Below are 23372 nucleotides of genomic sequence, written 5' to 3'. Positions count from 1 at the left end.
TAACGAGAAGCTTTTATAACCACACAAATACTCTGGCCCTTTTTTGACTTGTTTAGGATCACAAATTCTAAAAGTTTTTATTTTTTTTAAACTCCGTGCCCAGTCAAACAGGTTCATATAAATTGGAACGGATGGAGTAATTAATTAATTTTTTTTTTCTCTCAATTTGTCACTAAACCATGATATGTATAATGGTAAGGTGGGAGGGGGAGTTGAATGGGTAGAAAATAAAAATACCTTTTCTTTTCCTCTTTTTATCTAATTTACTTATTGGCTTATCTACTGTATTGGGGTTGAGTCGTGAATAATGAGAGAAAGACATGTATATCTAAAGTCATAATTATCACGACTGCAACTCTAATATTGAGTCTTGAGGAATACAAAAGAAACAAATTAAAGGAATGAAGAGTACTAAGTGCAGAAACACCTTGGCTTCGTCTTGCTTTCTTTTTATATATATTGCTTGTGTTTCTGCTCTTTAAATAATCCTAATCTCTGTCGGAATCCATTTTCAATAATTTTAGTTTTTTTCCTCCAATGGATTGATGAAGCACAACAAGCTGCTTCTGCTTTTCATTATTTTGTGTATGGGAAAGCAAAACAAACTTCTTTCTTAATCTTTTTTCTCTTGAAGTCTCTTTGAATAATGTTTGACAACTAATTATGGGCATTACTTGAGAAATAAGCTACTTCAATAGATAAGTTGTCTCCAATGATTAGGTTTCCATCTTTTCTTAGGTTTTTTTTCATCAAACTTATATATATCCAGTTAACTAAGTGCAGACATGGTTTTTTAAGCAATTTAAGGCCATAGAGCATTAACAACCTCAGCTATTAGAAATTTCATTATTTTGTCATTGTTAATATTTACCATCAATTGCGTATTATTATGACGTTCAAACGTGTGATATATTATGTCATTTAAGAACTTAAATATTTTGAGAGAGAACATACTTCTTTACTTATTTTAGGTCCGTAGACTCTTACATATATGCTTAACTTTTCTTTCTTGAATTGAAAATGTAAAAACTCTTTTGATAGATTAGAATAGACTTGAACTCGGTATCTATATACGCTCTTGTATCATGTTGAATAGTGTGAATATTTCATTTAAAAATTTAAGTTATATTTATTTATTTATTTTGGATCTCCAACAATGCAAACATACATTCTTGATTCTACTTTGTAGCAGAGGTAAATCCAAAATTTTAAGGAACATCAAATGCACCTCTTCTTGATATCTGTACTGTGTATATATATGCATATAAATAGTTTCACTCCGGAGATAATGGGTACACATACAAAACCTACCGTTTATCTGCTTGATCCATCTTTTATAATTGAACGATGCCAAATTACATATGTATACGTCGAAATCGAGCTCGTGATGCATCCTAGCCTCCGATATGGTAAACCAAGCTCGAGACATGACAATAAAGGGCTGAAGATCAACCCCAAGTCCCACCAGGCTAGAACCCGGAGACAGGACGCCTGCCTTCGAGAATATCGAGGCTACATTTCCGGAATCGGTCCTAGCCCCAAACGACTTTGAAGAAACATTGTCAGCATAGCAAATGGAAAATCGAAATATTCGTGACCGTCCAGATATTACGGCGAAAATTTCGGCACGTACCGATAAAGAACCGGCAATCAGTAAATCAAAAGTATTTTTACCTTTTATAAAATTATGCTAAAGTAGGACTCCTCTACTATATAAAGGGGGTCTAATAATTCATAAAGTACGTTGTAACACACATTCCAAGGCAATATATCATTAATTTTTCTATTATTAGTTCTTTTGCTTTCGTTCGTCAATGCTTGTTGTTACGAGCCCAGACCGAGGGCAAATATTTCACCAAGGCTTATATCGTCTTCCTCGTGTGGTTAGAGTTTACTTCATCCTTATTTATTTAATTTGTCTTCATTTACTGCTTTGTATCAAATAAATCAGCGTATCCTTAAAATCACTTACAAATTCAATTGTTATCCGATTTTGAGGGTAAACAGTTTGGCGCCCACCGTGGGGCCAAGGATAATAGTGGCTATTTGATACAAATTTCTATAACATACACTACTTTACACTTGTTCTTTGGAGTGTCTCTAATTTCAAGTTAAAGCTCAAAATGTCAAACTCCCAGTCAGCACCTCTACATGTTGGCAATGAGTCCAGCCATCACGGCAAAAATAATAACATAGCGCCCAGTGGAGAGGTACCACCTGTTGATCCCATCGGAATTTTGGTCGCTGACCCGATTGACGTCGACTCGCATGTGGCCATCGACGTAAATCTGCCTACTGACCTCGAGTATAGCATCTGTGGTGAAGCTCGATCAGCAATCTGAAATACACAAGACATTGGAGGGGACAGGATTAATATACGGGTGATCTTTGAAATGTTAGAGGCTCAACAGGCGGCGATAGCACAGTTACAGAACCAAAGTCGCGCGCCGAGCAGAATTGAACCCGAGCCATCCCGAGAAGGCCCCGCAGAAATGAACCGATCACGGAGAGACCAAATAAAAATGAATCGGGGACTAACCCCGAGATCATAAAAATGCTCGAGAAATTGACAAAACAGATAGAATCGGGGGAGAAGAAAATCGAAGCCAATGACAAAAAGGTGGAAACCTACAAATCCAGGGTCGACCAAATCCCAGGAGCACCCCCGTTATTGAAGGGCCTGGATTCTAAGAAATTTGTTCAAAAACCTTTTCCTCCGAGTGCAGTGCCGAAACCGATCCCAGAAAAGTTTTGCATGCCTAAAATTTCTATGTACAATGGAACGACTGACCCAATTGAGCATGTGACCTCCTATACATGCGCCATTAAAGGGAACGACTTGGAAGATGACGAGATCGAATTTATTATGCTGAAAACATTCGGGGAAACTTTATTCATAGGAGCTATGATATGGTATCACAACTTACCTCCTAATTCTATTGACTCGTTTGTTATACTTGCAAATTCTTTTGTAAAAGTACACGATGGGGAAATCAAGGTCGAGACCAGGAAGTCGAACCTTTTCAAAGTAAAACAGAAGGATAATGAGATGCTCACAGAGTTCGTGTCCCAGTTTCAAATGGAATGGATGGACCTATCGTCGGTCGCTGATGATTGGGTCGTTCAGGCTTTCACCGAAGGCCTCAATATTCGAAACTTGTTGGCTTTACAGCAGTTGAAACAAAACTTAGTATAATATCCGGATATCACTTGGGTCGATATCCATAACCGGTATCAATCAAAAATTAGGGTCGAAGAAGATCATCTTGGGCCCCTTTCCGGGTCCGTGCATCCCGTTAGAACCTTCGACAGAGTCAAGAGAGACATCGGTCATGAACCGAGATCAAACAGGAATCGATATCAGTCGTACAATGGAGACCTAAGAAGCAGTGGGTTTGGGAGGAACCCTATGAGAAATGAAAGGAGAAATGACCGAGGTCAAAACAACCGAGGACTCATGAGAAAAAACAGCTTCGGTAGGCCGGTCGGGCCTGAAGAAGCTCCACGATTATCAGAGTACAACTTCAACGTACATGCCGCCACTTTCGTATCTTCCATCGGATGCATCAAAGATACCAAATGGCATCAACCTCTACAGTCTGATCCATCCCAAAGGGATCCTAACCTAATGTGTAAATATCATGGCACTCATGGCCATAGAACAAAAGACTGCCATCAATTAACAGAGGAGGTGGCCCGCATGTTCAACGACGGACATCTCTGAGAGTTCCTGAGTGATCAGGCCAAGAACTAATTCAGGAACATGGATTCTAATAAACAGACCGAGCAGGAGGAACCTCAGCATTTCATTAACATTATTGTAACGACCCGATCGATCGTTTTGAGCTCTAGCGCGTTGTTCGGCGATTTGAGGCCATGAGCAGCTTCACTTCAAATATTATGACTTGTACGTGTGGTCGGGATTGAATTTCGGGAAGTTCGGAGTTGAATTGGAAATAAACTTCTTATTTCGAAAGCTTTAAGTTGGAAGAATTGACTAAGATTGGATTTTACAGTAAACGACCTTAGAATCGGGATTTGAAGGTTTCAGCAGGTTCGTATAATGATTTTGGACTTGAGAGTATATTCGGATTGAATTTTGGATGCCCCGGGAGCGTTTCGGTACCTATTGTGGAAGTTTGCATTTTGGAAGAATTCCATAAATTTGGGTTGAAGTGCATTTCAATGTTATCGATGTCCATTTGGAATTTCGAGTCTGAGAATAGATCTATATGGTGATTCCGGCATTGGGAGAGCATTCGGAAGTGGATTTGGAGATCCGTAGGTCTTTTTGGAGTCGTTTGGAGAAAGTTAGAAAATTAAAGCTTTTTGAGAAGTTTGACCGGAAGTGGACTTTTTGATATCGGGGTCGAATCTAATTCTGAAAGTTGGAGTAGGTCCGTAATGTCAAATGTGACTTATGTGCAAAATCTAAGGGCAATCGGATGTGATTTGATAGGTGTCGGCATTGAATATAGAAGTTTGAAGTTCTAAAGTTCATTAAGCTTGAATTGGAGTGCGATTCATGGTTTTAGCGTCGTTTGATGTGATTTGAGGGATCGACTAAGTTCGTAATATGTTTTGGGACGTGTTGGTATAATTGGTGGAGGTCCCGAGGGCCTCGGGTGGAATTTGGATGGTTAACGGATTGAAATTCGACTTAAGGGATCTGCTGAAGTTGCGAGTTTCCTTATACGCGATCGCGAGTGAAAGTCTGTGATCGCGTAGATATGTTTAGGGGAAACTGTGAAATGTGTTATGCGGTCGCGATGATGGACCTGCGATCGCGTTGCGGTGGGTAGTTGTGCTATGCGAACGCGGCTGTGGTAATGCGTTCGCGAAGAAGGAATGAGGAATGGCCTGATGCTATGTGTTTGCTTATTGCGATCGCGTGAAGAGGAGTGCGATCGCGAAGTATTGGGTTACAGAACGTCGCGTTTGCATAGGCTTGTGTGCGATGGCGTAGAGGAGAATACGGAGGCAGTGTGCCTAGCCTTCGCGATCGCGAAGAAGGGCGGACCTGGGCTGGGCAGAATGTTTTAAAGTGGGGTTTGAGTTCATTTCACCCATTTTTCATACGGCTTGGACGATATTTTGGAGCTTTTGAAGAGGGAATTTCATCATTAAGCATTAGGTAAGTGATTTCTACTAGTTGTGAGTTACATACAAGGTTTATACATGGATTTAGGCATGAAAATTAGACATTTGAGGTTTTGAAGAAAAACCTAGAATCTTGTATATTTGGGTTTTGACCACGAATTTTGGACATGGAATTGAGAATAAATTATATATTTGAGTCCGTGATGTCACGGGAAAAGTTTATCTTTGAAAATTTTTGGAATCCAGGCACGTGGGCTCGAGGGCGATTTTAGCGACTTTTCAAGCGGAGTTGGGAATTGTTGTAAATAGGATTATAATGAGTACTTGAATATATATTAATGGGTTTGCATAATTATTGACTAGTTTTAGAGCGTTGGGCATCGGTTTGAGTCGCCGGAAAGGCTTGGGAGCCGGTTATGGAACTTCGGAGCGAAGTAACTCTCCTTTCTAACCTTATAAGAGCGAATTAACCCCATAGGGGAATTAAATAAATATTTGTACCTAATTGTGGGGGCTACGTACGTACGAGGTGACAAGAGTCCATATGTAGATACTATTATGCTATTGTCCGGGTAGTTTAGGACCCGTATCATGCTATACTTGGAATGTTTGTGCCCTTACTAGCTAATATAATCGCTTAGTCAAGATAGAAATTGATAAAAGAATTGTATAGGGTAAATTTTACTTACTTGAAGGTTTGTATGAGATACTTGACTGTAAATGAGAAACTTCTGTTTTCTTAAAAATAATTATTATTTGTGGATCGGGCCGAGCGCCTCGGTAGTAAATAGATGCATCTATGGTTTGCCCCATTCAACCCTCTGGCAGTGCACAATTTAAATATTTGTTGGATCGGATCGTACAACATCGGCATGATTTGCGCATGATTTAATTGATTGATTTGGAAATTGTAATAATCGATATTGCCTTCTCGTCGTGAGATAAATTGTTAAATAATAGGAAATTAATTTGGAGAGTTCTTAATTATAAGAGAACTGTTTACTTACTTCAGAATAATGGGCTTGCAATCGTATTAATTAATCCACGTCTAATTTAATGATATTATCCTATTTGCTTATAGCCCATAGTAAGTGTCGAAGTCGACCCCTCGTCACTACTTCTTCGAGGTTAGGCTGGATACTTACTAGGTACGCGTTGATTTACGTACTCATACTACACTTGCTGCACATTTTGTGCATGTACATATATGACTAGTGGCCTTGTGGGCGCAAAGGCGCGGTTATTACGGGGACTTAGGTGAGCAGCATCTTATATACGATCTACAGCCAACAGATTCTTCTTCATAGTATTGTATTATCTTTCCTGTCCAAATTTGTATTCCGGACACTTATTGTATTTTATTTTAAATTCCTAGAAAATGCTCATGCACTTGTGACACCAGGTTCTGGGATGATTATGGGATGTTCAGTATTGAAATTGGAAAACATTGTTATTTATTCTGTAAATTCATCTTTCACTACATAAATTGAAGTAAATTTACGATTTCAAAAATATTAAAAATGAGAATTTAAGTAACTATTTAGTGTTGGCTTGCCTGACAGTGGTGTCCGGCGCCATCATGACCCTTATGGATTTTGGGTTGTGACAATTATCATAAGTGGGGTCGACATTCCCCAATGGCCGATGCTGAAGCGCACCAAAGTATCCATTGCAAGGGAAAAAGGGACTCGGGATTACGTACTGGAAAGAACCTTGTCTTTCAACGACGAAGACGCTGAGGGGATCGTGCATCCCCACAACGATGCACTAGTAATATCTGTACTCATAAATATATCTCGAGTTAAGTGTGTGTTAATTGATCTAGGTAGCTCAGCCAACATCATCAGGTCAAGGGTCGTGGAACAACTCGGCGTACAAGATTAGATCCTACCTGTGGTCCGAGTCCTTCACGGGTCCAACATGGCATGTGAGACCACTAAAGGGGAGATAACATTGCCGGTGAATGTCGTCTGAACTATTCAGGAAGTCAAGTTCTTTGTAATTGAAGGAAATATGAGATACAACGCTTTGTTTGGAAGGCCATAGATTCACAACATGAGAGCAATACCCTCAATGCTGCACAAGGTGCTAAAATTCCCAACACCCTGAGGAATCAAAACAGTTTACGGGGAACAACCGTACGCCAAGGAAATGTTCGCGGTCGATGAGGTGATTCCAGCATCGACACTCTCGACACCAAAGGGTCAGAATCCGATGGCTAAAGACGAGGCCAAATAGTAATTACTGGTACCACCCTCGACAGAACGGAAGAAACAAGGGGTAGACGAGAACGACGATTACAGAGTTCCCAGGAATTTCATAACCTCCGACGATTCCGATGCTACCAAATCAACGGTCGAGGAACTGGAGCAAGTCATACTAATCGAACACTTGCCCGATCGAAAGGTATACCTCGGTACGGGGTTAAGCCCCAAGCTTAGGAAAAAACTCATTCAATTTCGTATAGCTAACCAAGATTGTTTCTCTTGGTCCCACCTTGATATGACAGGGATCCCATCGGCAATAACCACTCACAAGCTAATCTTTGACCCGAAATTCCACCTGATCAAGCAGAAAAGGAGACCCCAGTCCGAGATCAAACATGCATTCATCAAGGATGAGGTATCTAAACTCCTTAAAATAAGGCCCATTCGGGAGGTAAAATACCTGGATTGGTTATCAAACGTAGTGGTAGTCCCTAAAAAGGAAATAAATTAAGAATGTGTGTAGACTATAAGACTTGAATAAGGCATGTCCCACGGACTCCTTCCCTCTGCCCAACATCGATCGCATGATCGATGCAACGACCGGCCACAAAATTCTCTGTTTTCTCGATGCTTATTCCGGGTATAACAAGATAAGGATGAACCCAAACAATCAGGAAACAATTTCCTTCATCACTAATTACGACACCTACTGCTATAACATGATGCCATTCGGACTAAACAAAATGCCGGTGCTAGTTACCAGCACCTAATAAACCGGATGTTCGAGTAACAAATAGGGAAATCAATGGAGGTTTACATTGATGATATGTTAGGTAAGTCCCTGCGAGCATATGACCATTTGAAACGGTTGTAGGAAACCTTCAGCATATTGAAAAAACTACAATATGAAACTGAATCTGGAGAAGTGTGCATTTAGAGTCGGATCCAGTAAATTCCTTGGATTTATGGTATCTAACCGGGGAATTGAGATCAACCCCGATAAGATCAAATCCATCGAATATAATACTGTTGTGGACAACGTGAAGGTCGTACAAAGATTAACTGGACGTATAGCCACCCCGGGGCGATTCATCTCGAGGTCTTCCGACAAGAGTCACCGGTTCTTCTCACGGTTGAAAAAGAAGAATAACTTCTCATGGATCCCGGAGTGCCAACGAGCCTTGGAGGAGCTCTAGAGATATTTATCGAGCCCACTGTTGCTCCTCACGACAAAAACAGACGAGCAGTTATACATGTACTTGGCAGTATCGGAGATAGCGGTAAGTGAAGTCCTAGTCCGGAAAGAAAAAGGTATGAAATTTCCAATTTACTATGTTAGCAGGACTTTAGGCGAGACCGAAACTAGATACCCTCACTTAGAGAAATTGGCGCTCGCTTTGCTAAGCACATCTAGCAAGTTGAAACCGTATTTTCAATGTAACCTTATATGTGTTGTGACTACTTACCCATTGAGGAATGTAATGCATAAACCCAAGCTCTCAGGACGGTTGGCCAAATGGGCCGTGGAGATCAGCGGATACGATATTGAATATCGGCCCCGGACCGCTATTAAATCTCAAATTTTGGCAGACTTTGTGGCCGACTTTACGCCGACCCTAATACCTGAGGTCGAAAGAGAGTTATTGTTGAACTCGGGGACCTCGTTGGGGATCTGGACCCTCTTTAAGGATGGTGCCTCGAACGCAAAAGGGTCCCGGACTTGGCATCATATTGAAGCCAGCAGTGGGAAATGTAGTTAGATAATCTATTAGGACTGTAAAATTGACTGACAACGAGGCCGGATATGAGGCCATGATTGCATGTCTCAAACTAGCCAAACGATTGGGAGCGAAGATGATTGAAGCTAAGTGTGACTCACTCCTTGTGGTGAACCAAGTCAATGGGGCGTTCAAGGTAAAAAAGGAACGAATGCAAATGTACCTGGAGTGGACTCTACAACATGTACCTCAGGATCAAAACAGTGAGGTCGATGCCCTTGCTAACTTGGGGTTGTCGGTCGAAGATGATGAATTCAACTCAGGGGTAGTCGTACAACTCATGAGATCGATGGTGGAAGAAGGCCACACCGAGATAAACTCAACGAGCCTAACTTGGGAGTGGAGAAACAAATATATAGACTATCTTAAGACCGAAAAACTGCCCCTGGATCCAAAGGAATCGAGGGCCCTACGTACGAAGGCAGCCCAGTTTAGTTTGTCCGAAGAAGGAACCCTGTTGAGAAGAACATTTGATGGCCCGCTCACGATATGTCTAGGATCGGGAGATACTGAATGCGTTCTGAGGGAAATTCATGAAGGCACCTGCGGAAATCATTCAGGCGCCGAATCATTGGTTCGAAAAATAATTAGCGTCGGCTACTACTGGATCAACATAGAAAGGGCGCTGAATCAAAGGCATGCTCTGATGATTCATCAAGTCGGGGAGCTGCTGCATTCGGTCTTGTCACCCTGGTCGTTCATGAAATGGGGGATGAACATCGTTCGGCCCCTTCCATGAGCACCCGGTAAGGCTGAATTTATATTATTGATGACTGACTATTTTTCTAAGTGGGTAGAAGCCCAGGCATATGAGAAGGTCAAGGATAAGGAAGTCATCGATTTCATTTGGGACCACATCATATGTCGGTTCAGAATGCCGGCCGAGATCGTGTGCGACAATGGGAAATAGGTCATCGGCAGCAAAGTAAGCAAGTTTATCGAAGACCATAAGATCAAAAGGATCTTATCATCACCCTACCACCCTAGTGGGAACGGACAAACAAAATCCACCAACAAAACCATACTCCAAAACCTCAAAAAGAAGTTGACCGACGCCAAAGGAAAATGGAAGGAAATCCTGCCCGAATTCCTATGGGCATACCGTACGACCTCGAAGTCCAGTACCGGGGCCATCCCGTTCTCGCTGGTTTATGGCATCGAAACTCTAATATCGGTTGAAGTCGGAGAACCGAGTATCAGGTTACGATATGAAACAAAATAATCAAATGACGAAGCCGTGAATACGAGCCAGGATCTGATAGATGAAAGTCGCGAAGCCGCCCTTGTTTGGTTGGCCGCTCAAAAACAACATATTGAGAGGTATTACAATCGAAGATCCAACATTCAACATTTCAATATCGGTGACTTAGTGTTAAGGAAGGTCACGCTAACCACCCGAACGAAGGGAAATTAGGGCTGAACAGGGAAGGTTCTTATCAGATTAGCGAGTTCACCGGAAAGGGATCATACAAACTCGGAACAATGAACGGTGAAAAACTACCGAACAACTGGAACATAACTTACTTGAAGTGATATTACTGCTAAGGTACGACCCAATTCATTCATTTCACTTATTTGCATTTTTAACTAACACTTGCAGGCGACCGTCAAAGAACGATAACATTTTTAGGCCTGAAAGCACGAATTGCACTATTTTTCCCTTGAACCGGTTTTGTCCCAAATGGGTTTTCCGATAAGGTTTTTAACGAGGCAACAGTAAATCATGCTAACTTAGAATTGAAGGCCGGCTACGAACCGGTGTTGAATATCACGACAATAGTATTCGGGGCTTCTTTATGATCGTCCTCGAACAATGGGGGCATCACCCTCGGATAACGACTTTAGCAAGGAAAGAAACTTTGTGATCGAATGGTCTCGGCTCGATCGATAGGATTTACTGTAAGGGCCAAATGGTGAAATTAACCGTGCCAACATAGACTGCTCGAGTCCTGACACAAATCTTGTACACATGTGTAACCATATATATTACGCACAGAAAAAAAAATTCTACCTTGCGGATAAATATCTTGTCCCTTAAAAAAATCCTTTCTTTCTTTTCTCTTAAGGAATTTCCTACATTCGATCCCCTAAATATATCGAGCCCAAGGGCCACCTTTATCCGGGTTCAAAGGATCACTCTTACTCGGGGAATGCCATCCAAATACAAACTCGGATAGCCCGGGCTATCGGAGCCCGGGGGCACAAGGCATATTAGGCAGTGCCCGAACCTTAAAGGCTATGGCCATCCCCATTCGGGAACTGTTATCTTGAGCAAGCTCGAATAACTCGGGGTAACCAGTTCACTGGGCAACACCCGACATAAAAAGGCTACGTCCATACTAAAATGGCTCGGAGACGTACGAGACTCGTAACAAAAAAATAAGGCCTTCAAAATTTCTAAACCGGTTCAAAAAGGCTACCTTCAACATAATTATTATATAAAAAGTTCTAAGTATTTTGGGGAAAGCTTCCTGTCATACCGAGCCCCGACAAATCGTAAACAAAATAATATCGAAAGAAAGGCTTGTTCGAACCTCCGGGTAAGACCTAAATATTACATGCTAAGGCATTTCGATATCTTCACAATCATAAAGAAAAAAGTGAAAAGAAGCAAGCTTAGAAACTGTCGAAGGGAAAAAACCTTATATATATAAAAATATCATTACAAAGGCCAAACGGCCTCAACAAAAAGCACAGAGGTGCAAAAACAAAGAAAATTTTACAAAGGCAAAACAACCTCGACAAAAAAGTACAAAAACAAGGAAAAACTATACAGAGTACTTAAACGACTTGGTCTCCACCGGAGCCCGCCTCGTCACCGGTACCATCGGAGTCTTCTCCGACTTTGGATCCTCCGAATCCCTCGAAGTATTCTTCATCCTCAGGGTACGTCAACTTCTTGGCCTCGGCCTCGAACCCCTTAGCGGTCGCGATCTCGGCTGACACACCGAAACCTCGAGAATGAACCTCCTCGAGGGCCTCCCTTCGAGGCTACCACCTCGTGTATTCGACCATAATTCTTACACGGTCCTGGTATGCCTCGACGTCGGCTTTATACTGGGCCACCATCTCATCGGCATCCATTTTGGTCACTTCAACCACCGACTTGGCCGTTTTGAGCAACTTGGCAAGGTTTTCTCGATCGGAGACGCCCGAGCTTAGATGAGACTGGAGCTCCTTAAATTTTTGGGCCTGCACCTCGGCTTCTTCCTTTGTTGCCGATGTTGGACCTCTACCGAGGTCAACTGCGCCCGGGCAGTATCCTTTTCCGAGGCCAGGCGGTCCATCCTGCCTCTCTATTCGTCGGCCTCGACCTTGACTGCATCCATCTCGGCTCGGAGTTGGTCGATCCGATAGATCTTCTGTTGGATGTGTGGGTTACGAATGTTAGTCACTATGTCTAGATTATCATCACTAACTTCAAATATTTTTACCTGTTCAACCAGGTCGGCGTGTTCCTTCCGAACCACCTCCAACTCAGCTCGAAGGCTCGTAGCCTCTCCTTCACGTTACTCGTTGAGGAGTCTATATGTGTCTCTCTTCTCAGTGAGACCTCGGACTTCGGTTTCTAGCTGGTTCAGCTCATCCGGATATCGAAGGAAATTTCATGATGAAGCACTGAGGCCTACAAATACAAAGAAAAATGTTAGGATTATTTATGGATTAGTCTAAGTACAAAAATAGAAATTGAAGTCATCGAGAGATATATGGAGTTACCTCGAATAGGAAAGGCGCGTCTACACTCGTTCATCTTGGCTTGGTCTTCCTCGGTCACCATGCACCGAAGATAACTAGCCATCCCTACGGGGGCAGAGAGGACCCGAGCATCCTCCGGAACAGAGATGATGATGGATCGCTTCCGGTCAGGATCCACACTCGGAGCTGGGAACCGGTTGATCTGTTTCGGGCTCGAGGAAGACCCGCTTGATCCCGAAGATGGACTCTTCTTCGGTACCTCTAAGTCACCCGATTCGGTGACATCCTCCATGGCGGTGGAATCCATGCCATCAAAAACGCCGCAGAAGGGGTCGTCTGCTCCACGGGCCCCCTCATTGGGATGCGCTTTCACTGTTAGGGCCTCGTTATACATGGACTCAGTAAACTAGGGAGATTCGGTGATGTCTATCACATCGAGTTCTTCATTTGAGGCACTGCCCACATCCCGGGAAGCCTCATCCCCAGCCTCCTCATCGACCTCCTTAACTTAAGGCAGGTCGGTCTCGAGGTTCTCTGGTTCGGAGGCCCCTTGCCCTTCGAGCTGGGACGTCACGCGGGCCATCAGGACAAAGGTTTATTCTTCTTCTTCGGATTCTTCTCTCAGCCGGTAGAGCGAATCCGAAGGTGGTGCTCGGGCACTGCTGCTGCCTTTTGGCTTGCGCACCAGCCTTCTTCTTGTTTTCTTTTTATTCGAGCTCTGGGAACTCAGAGCCCTCTTTCTTTTCTTCTCTTAGGCCTGCCTCAGAGCAGGGGACTCGGTAGGTAAGTCCTCGCTATCGGTTGGAGGACTTAGTTCGGCATCCTTGGATAAACCTGTGAAAAGAAGTAAAGGGAGTAAGGACTTAATGATAAAAGAGGAATCCAAATATTACCTACTCGGGAAAGGAGTCTCACCATGGGAACGGGCCTCCCAACGGCTCTTCGAGAGCTTGCGCCAAGAGCGTTCGGAGTAGGGCATCTGCGATACGATACCCTCAACCCACTCCTTGAGTCGAGGGACAGCATTTGGGTCCCGAGCGATGGTTGCACCGCCATAAAACATCAATAAGAAAGAAGGAAATAAGTATAAAATCAACTTTTGAAAATAAAATTTTACTTACGTGATGTATTCCACTTCTTGGGGAATGGCATGCGCTCAGCTGGGATCAGGTCGGAAGTCCTCACTTGGACAAAACGGCCTTGCCAACCCAGATCACGGTCTTCATCAATACTCGAGAACAGAGCTTTGCTCGCCCGGCGCACGAGCTTTATCAGTCCCCACAGGAAGATTCGAGGACTGTACAAGCATAGAAGATGGTCGATGGTGAACGAGCACTCATCGATTCTGCTCACGAAGAACTAGAGGAGGATCACGATCCTCCAGAACAAAGGATGAATCTGACCGAGGCATACCTCGTACCTCTTACAGAAATATATGATGACCGGGTCCATTGGCCCAATGTAAAGGGATAAGTGTAAACACTTTGGTATCCCTCGACATGGGTGGTAATGGCTTCATCGGGGTCAGGGATGACAATGCCCTTATCAGCCTAGTTGCAGCCTTTTCGGACCGTAGGGAGGACTTCTTCAGTGATCGAGCAAATGTATATCGAGACCTCCTTACACCGGCCTTGTACGGAGGAAGATTTCTCAACCTTGAAATCGGCATTAACCGAACATCTTCGAGGGATGAACATTTTCAAAGGGGGTTCCAGTACTGGTTCATCGATGGGAGTATGCGAAACAGTCTCATCGGCCTCAGTAGTCGGCCGCAAAGTAGAAGGGGTTTCTTTCTGGGGAACGATTTTCGAAGTCTTTGCCATTTCTTTAAAAAAATGGAGGGAAAATGAAGAAAGAAAGGAAGCTGAAGGATTGTAGTTTTGGCTTGAGATGAAGATTAAACAAGAGTTCTTGCAAAGGATCTCAGATAACCGGAGTGAAAGCGCTAGAAAGTATTGAAATCTTAAGGATACGAAGCTATAAGGTTTGGATGTAAAGTTAAAATGAACAAGGAAGAGGTATTTATAGTATTTCAGCGACGGTTCGCATCCAGGAGTGGCCGGCTAACATGCATTTAATGCCATCAAGACTTGACTGATGAGACGTTTAGGTTGTTTTGTCGTTTCTGTCATGATGTATCAAAGTAAGAATCAGAAGCTCATGTCGTTTCTCGTCGTCTACTCTCCGAAAAACGAGGGGACTATCTGTGTACGGTCAAAATCGAGCTCGTGATGCATCCTAATCTCCGATATGGTAAGCCAGGCTCGAGACATGACAATAAAGGACTAAAGATCAACCCCAAGTCCCACTAGGCAAGAACCCGGAGACAGCACCCCTGCCTTCGAGAATATCGAGGCCACATTCCCGGAATCGGTCCTAGCCGCAAACGACTTTGAAGAAACATTGTCAGCGTAGCCAACATAAAACCGAAATATCTGTGATCGGACGGATATTATGACAGGAATCTCGGCACGTACCGATAAAGAACCAGCAATCAGTAAATTAAAAGTTTTTTTTTACCTTTTAATAGAATTGTACCTAAAGTAGGACTTATCTACTATATAAATGGGGTTTGATAATTCATAAAGTACATTGTAATACACATTCCAAGGCAATATATTATTATTTTTTCTGTTATTAGTTCTTTTGTTGTCGTTCGTGAGTGCTTGTTGTTATGAGCCCGGATCGAGGGCAAATATTTCACCAAGGCTTAAATCGTCTTTCTCGTGTGGTTCGAGCTTACTTCATCCTTAATTATTTAATTTATCTTCATTTACTGCTTTGTCAAATAAATCAGTGTATCCTTAAAACCACTTACAAATTCAATTGTTATCCGATTTTGAGGGTAAACAACATATATATGTAGCAAAATGATATTCAAACTACCAAAGGTTGAGGTGAAGTGGTAAGTGTCCCTCTATCGTTAATTAAAGGTGTCAGACTCAAGTCATGAGTTTAGAATCGCCTTTAGTAGAAAGCGTTTTATCCCCAGAGTGGGACTTTTTGGCGCAAACCTTGGTTAGTCAGACTTAGAGCAAATACCAGAAACTAAGTAGACAATCAAATAAAAAATTATTCAAAATTCTACTACATTATTAGCTAAGGAAATGAGACGCATTTCTTTTGTTTAATTTCATTTCAGAAGAATAGAAAACAAGAGTGTAAAGGAGCATAAGTCCATATCTATGGTATGTCTAGCTGTTAAGTAGGGCTACATTGATTTTGATTACTTTTAAGCCATGAACTAATTAATAAAAACAGAAAACAAGAAAAAGTAGTATAATTGACATCATTTGAGTGGAACTATAGAAAAGAGGGTTTGATGATGCACTAGACTTTTAGTAAAAATCAATCTTCTTGGGATTCTATTCTTTTAATGTTTTTTTCTTTTTTCTTTTTCTTTTTTTAAATAAAAAAAAAGATAGTACGAATATGGAATGAGCAAATATTGCACATAATTTTGTTGCTGGCACGCATTGCCTTCTTCATCCTTGCCATGCTTGTGTTACCCATACGCTTCTCTGTTTATCAAGAATTCTCTTTCTTGAATTTCTTTGTTCTCTCATTTATCAATTTGGTAATTATTCATCATGAGTTAAAGGTTTTATACGTTGACAATATTAATAAATTTGCAATATCATGTTACTTAAAGGCTAATTGCAAATAATTATTCTGTTAGTTGAATTAGTAAACAAGATTAAATGTGTGTCAGCTTTGTAACGGCGAGAACATATTGATCTCAACTTTTAACGGAGGATAAAAATAAATTATTTCACAAACTGTAAAAGCAATTTTGGATTTTTTTTTTTCCTTTATTTATTTATCTTGTCCCATTTAAACAATTCTTTATTGGGGTCCTTTGCTTACCCATGATTTCATGAAATTCATGTGAATGAATAGAAGAGGCTTTAACTTATCAACCGAATGTTCCCTTTTCATTTTCAAGCAAAACATCATCCTGGAAAGATTTTTTGTTTCTTTCATACGTTTGTTTGTGTCTGTCTAGCACAGAACTAGAGAAAGCAAAACAGCGAAAAAGAAAAAATAAAGGATTTCGAGTGTTTCTTAATATATAGTATATATCTCTCTTAATATGTACTCTCCGGTGCACGGTCATTTTATCTTTTTATTTTGATCCAAAATAAATGTCCATTTGCATAATGAAAAAGGAATTAATTTTATTTTTCTAGAAGTTGCCGTTATTTACATATTTCAATGTATTAATGTATTAATTAATTAAGGTTAATTTAGTGAATATATATTTTTTCTCTCTAGGAATTTGTATTTCTTAATGGGTGTGTCAAAACTAAAATGGTCACTTATTATGAATCGGACGAAATATTAATTATTAACAAACTCTAAAAGCAACTCACTTGTCCTTTTTTCTTTCTTTTTGTTGGTGAGCGATGCCTAGAACAGAAAACAGGTAGAATTGAAGAGCAAACAATGAGAACCGCAGCAACTCTATATAATCTGGACGTGAAAATGACACCAGGTAGTCATTTTTAAATACCCTATTTAAAATATATTAACAATTTATAATGTATTTAAAGATTAGTCAATTCGTTCAAATTTTAGAATACCGTGTCCTAAAGTTTAAACCTCAAAGTTCAAACTTCAGAATATCGTGTTCTAAAATTCGAAAATTGTGTTCAGAAATTTGAATCTTATGTCCTGAATTTTAAAGTAGTAGTTCAAAAATTCTGGATACTTAGTCCTGAATTTCAAATTAACAGTTCAAAAATTTAAAACATTAAGTCCTGAATTCCAAATTAGCAGCTCAAAAACTCAGGATACAAAAATTCAGGATATTTATTCCTGAAGTTTGGATGAATTAACTAATCTTAAAATATATTACAAATTATAGATATATTTTAAACAATATACTTAAAAGTGGCTACTGGTTCACTTCGCTCTAGCAGGACTTCTTAAGATATCGGTTAAAAATCATCTCCTCCTTCAACTTTCTTTAAACAGAAAAGGTTCAAATATATCCATGTACTATGAGAAAGGGTCTAAATATACCCTTCGTTATACTTTAGATCCAAATATACCCCTATCTTTATACTATTGGTTCAAATATACCCATTTTTCATTAAGTTTGTCCAAGGTGGACATCCAATCCTACGCGGCACTGACATTTGATGAGGTGGATACTACGTGGCATGCTACCCCAACCTCCTCCCTCCCCCCCCCCCATTTTACCCCTCTTTTATTTTATTTTTTTCACCACTAAAATTTTCTTCCTTTCCGCCACAATTGCCATCATTACCACCACCATATATTTTAAAGTTTAGTCTTTTATATATATTTGTTTCTACATTCATCGCTCACATTGGATTTAATACAATAAGAAGCTTCTCGAATTTCAAGTGAAGTTCTCTTCTTAGAGAAACTAGATAATCTCTTTATGTACTACTAGTGTGCGTGATATTGGGGGTGACTAATTGAAGTATTTTTAATTTTTTTGCAAACCCAGGTGCTCAAAGCATTTATAGATGGGCAGCATTCAGTCTCATACTGTTCAGATGCTGCGATTTAGTATGAGTTTACTAGCTGAAAATTCAATATTGTTCATGGTGGCAGTTATGGTGGCAATGGTGGTAGGGGAAAAGAAAATTTTAGTGGTGAAAACAAATAAAGGGGAAGGGTAAAATGGGTTAGGGGCGCTGAGGTAGCATGACACATGGTATCCTCATCATCAAATGTCAGTGCTACGTAGGATTGGATGTCTACCTTGGACAAACTTAACAAAAGAGGGATATATTTAAACCAATAATATTACGACAGTGGTATATTTGGACCCAAAGTATAGCGAGTGATATATTTAAATCTTTTGTCGTAGTATAGAAATATATTTGGCATTTTTCCGTTCTTTAAAATAAATAGATTCTTCCTTTTACTTTAAAAAATACATTTTTCCCATCCTATCCTAAGTAATATCTAACTTTACCCGTGATACTTCCAGCCTCGCTATATGTATTATTCAGTTTTTTATTATAGATGATTTTTTTTCTAAGTGTTTTACTTTTAACATAAGTTATACCTTATTCAAGTAGTGATTTAAGTTTATTTCAAAAGGGAAAAATATTTATTATTCAAAGTAAGAGGTTAGGGGAGTGTTGGGTGTGTGAACGAAATCCCACATTGGTAGCTGAAAAGATTGAGAACCTATATATAAGGTGTAGGGATTTTTTAATGGTGTGAAGCCTTTGGGGAGAAAACTATGCGGGTTTGACCCAAAGCGGACAATATCACACCATGTTATGAGTTTATCATTGGGTTGTCTTAGCCCAACAACTGGTATCAGAGCCCTGGTTCAATGAAACGAGTATAGTGATGGCAGAGTGATGGTGTGAGACTCGATTTGAAGACGCGCACACAAAAAGAAGCTAGTTGCGGGTTTCAGTTTCCATAAATACTCTAAAAATATGGGTGATATACTTGAGCCGTGGATCGTGATAATAGGCCACATGGAACTTAGTTCGAGGGGAAGATTGTTGGGTCTGCAAATAAAGTCTCACATTGGTAGCCGAAAAGACTAGGAGCCTACATATAAGGTGTAGTGATATTTTAATGGTGTGAGACCTTTTGGAGAAAAACCATGCGGGTTTGGCCTAAAGCGAACAATATCATACCATGTTAAGAGTGTATCATTGGGTTATTTCTTCGACATAGTTGAGTGAGGAAAATGCTTTTCACCCTAAAAATTATTTCAAATGATCTTCTAGTACGTTTTCTTTTCACGTTTTTGTGTTGAATATTATATTGGTTAGTTTGTGATTTCTTACATAAGCTAATTCTTTATTTGGGTTTTCAGGGTGGAAATTTACGCCATATAGCTAACTTATACACTATATTTATTATATATAGTTACACTTTTAAAAAAATTACCAATCATAGCTATTATTTGAGTTTATAGAAAATTCACTCACATGTCTAATCAGAATTTTTCTTTGCTCTCCCAATCTCAATAATGCAAAGGCTCCAGATCCATAACCTCCATCATTGAAGGTCTAAAATCCGGTCGTGCTCCTTCTCCCTTACTCCGGCAAAGCTTTGTCTTCTCAGGCAAACGGCCATCACTGGCCAATGTTTAGATACATCGAAGGATTTCATAGATCTGGCCGTATTTTCGAATGGAAAATATAAACTAAATACTCCCTCCATTTCAATTTAGATGAGATAGTTTGACTTGGCACGCACTTTAAGAAGAAGAAAAAAGACTTTTGAAACTTGTGGTCTTAAAAGTTTAAGGGGTAAAAGTTTTATGGGGCCATGACATTTGTGTGTTATAAAAGCTTCTCATTAAGGGTAAAATGAGTAAAATGAAGAGTTTAAAGTTGAATTATTTCCAAATTTAGAAATATGTCATTTATTTTGGAACAGACTAAATAGGAAAGTACCTCATCTAATTTGAAACGGAGGGAGTATATTTTATTCTTAGATCTGACCGGGTTTTCGATATAGTTTATTCTTAGATCTGGCCGGATTTTCGTACGTCCCTAGTAACGCGAAGCCTGAAAGTCTGATTCTCAGATCTAATCGAATTTTTGAATGGTAAATACAATGTATTTGTTGAACATATGGATAAGAGTCGGACGTTCCTATCTAGTTAATTATTAATTGATATTGATAAAGATACAAGATCTTATTGTATTTGAGGTAGAGTAGAACTCATGTATCCTAGTAAGAGTAGAACATCTAGGCAGTCATCTGTTTATGCATATAAATATACACTTAATGTACTCACTTAAATATACTGAATACAAGCATATTCTCTTCTCCTAAATAACTAAGTTTCTACATGGTATCAGAGCTTTATCTCTCCATTGCACAACTCTACTCCAGATCTAAAAAAACATGACAAACTCCTCTTCATCAAACCAAACACCAGCCCCATCAACCGCGCTCTCACTCTTAACATCCTCACTTCACCATCTTATTGCCTCATGTCTAATCAAGTTGAAGCTACCAAACTATTTGATTTGGTGCACCCAAAAATTGTAGTTGATTCAAGCCATGAAACTGACTAGTTTTATCAAAGAAGGAAAAGTAGCGTCAAGCACTGTTGTGACTATGGGTGGAGGATTAACCACTACTGAAATTGTAGAAGTGATGAATGTTTGGGAAGAAAAGAATGTCTTGCTGCAAAGTTGGATCTCAGGTACATGACAGAAGAAAGTATGTTCCTAGTTGTTGGATGTTCCTCGGCAAATGAAATGTGGGACAACATTGAGGAAACCTATCTTCAGACAAAAATAAGGAATGTCAACTCAAACAACAGTTGTAGAACATTAAACTTTGTTCCAGAACAACTGATGAATATCTGAAGGAGTTTAAGAACATCTGTGATGGTTTAGCAGCCATACACAAGCATGTGGACGAGGACAACAAAGTGATTAACTTTACTAGAGGATTATGATACGAACGCGGAAGCAAAATTACAAGAACACAAATAAAATATAAAAAGATAGAGATTTAGTAAAGAACCAACTAAGAAAATTGAAAGAGCATTTGAAATAAATAAATACCCAATCAATTTAAGACTTAATTGATCCAAAACTATAGAAACAACCCTCAAGGGGAAGCAATTCCCTTGCAAGTTCACCTTAACAAGTAATCAACCAATATAGGAATTCATCCTAAACACTTTCAATGAATTTTCATTCACAATATCAAAATAAGCTAACTCTAAAATGAGAGCCTTAATGGCTATTTATAGTAGGGAGTTAAATATTATAAATATAGCCATCAAATATAATGTAGTCTTTAATTGTTGGTGTAATTATACATATAGCCGCCCCGTTATGAAAGTAGCATACAATTAGAATCCAAATTGCCCGATGGCTATCTAGATTGTATTATCCTCCCTCCTTTAAAAGAAATTCATCCTCGAATTTGGGGCTTTAAACAAAAGAAAGGGAGCTTCATTAGTAAAATTTTAACTTGGACATAAACAAGTGCCTCAAACTAACTAGTAAACCATATTTTAGTAAATTTATGGTATACCCAAGCATCCAAACCAATAAGTAAGACAAATCTATCATTCAAACCAAAATCTAATGATATCCATGGACAAAACAAAGCATAAAAGCTACCCAAAATATGAGAATTGTCATAAAATACCTCCAATCTACACACCAAGTGTGCCCCAATATAAGAATCATCAAGAAAAGTATTAACTCTTATAACTTTATCAAGTCCAAGCATAAGCATAAGCCAAATAAACAAGCCATTCTTGAATTCAAGCGGACAAGAAAAATCAAGAATAAGAATGGTATATTCAAACAAAATAAATCTTTTGGATTCACCAATATTATCATTCAAGAAAAATTTAGCATGCTTTTTAGTAAAATCATCACACCAATCCACATAAAAGTTATCAACTTATTTTAAATTCAAAGCACTAGTGTAGTGGAACAAATTAGCTCTATCAAATATATGAGTGAAAAAAGTTAGAAAGTTTACACAAAGTAAAGAACTTTCATCTTTTTCAAAAATTTTAGCTTCCAAAACAATCTCATTAGTAATCTCAAACAACTTCTCAAAAATGGAACCTTTGATCGGTAAATCCAATCAAACTCAAAAGATTCCATCTCACAATCAAACAAGAAGAATTAAATGGCTTAAAGCTTGAAACTTTACCACTCAATTCACCTTCAAATAAGAAATCATCACCAATTAAAGAATGATCCTCAAAATAGAAAGCATGAACCATAGGAATCAATGGATCAAACTCAACAAAACCACATAAAGATGCAACCTTTGCGCTTTCCTCAACCTCAATCAATACTTCTTCATAAGCAAATAGGTCATTCAAACCATCAAAACAACTAGAATCACTATGTAGTGTATCTTCACAACTCAAAGAACCGTTAGAATCAATAAATGTACCCAAACTAACACTTGAAATATCACTATGCTCATCACAAGAAGAAAATGTGTTAAGCTTAGAAATCATACCTTGATGCACTTCTAAAGATTCTATTTTACCTCCTTGAAGAATCGAAGAATCTTCACTTTGGGCTAGGGTGTATTCGGTCATCCCACTTGGAGTTCTTTCTTGAAGACTTTCACTTGAATGTTTCTTCAAATGATCTACACAATAAGCCAAACAACTAGCAAGAAAAACATTAGTCATGAAAGAATTATAAGAAGGATGTTCCTCACTTGAACTCTCTTATTTTCTCTCTTCTTTCTTTTCATTCTTCTTTTCAATCTTTTCCTTTCCTTATTTCTTGGATTTCTCACTCAATTCATTCATGTGCTTATAACCTTCACTCACTTGAAATGTATACAAAGGAGTAAGGACTATTTTTTTTGTCATTTTTCTCAAAAGAATATTTATTAGTACTTCCATCATGTAGAGCACCCTTGTCATATTTCCACGGCCTCCCCAACAATAAATGACTTGCTTGCATGGGCACCACATCACAAAGAATATCATCAATATACTTTTCAATTTTGAAACTCACCAAGACTAGTCTAGTCACTTAAGTTCACCACATTCATTAAGCCATTAAAGTTTATAAGGACAAGTATGTCTTTGAGTCTTCAAGTTCAATTTGTCAACCATAGAAGTACTAGC

The sequence above is a fragment of the Nicotiana tomentosiformis genome, chromosome 9 (genome assembly GCF_000390325.3).
Source record: "Nicotiana tomentosiformis chromosome 9, ASM39032v3, whole genome shotgun sequence".
Lineage (NCBI taxonomy): Eukaryota > Viridiplantae > Streptophyta > Magnoliopsida > Solanales > Solanaceae > Nicotiana > Nicotiana tomentosiformis.
Note: the sequence above shows the minus strand (reverse complement) of the source record.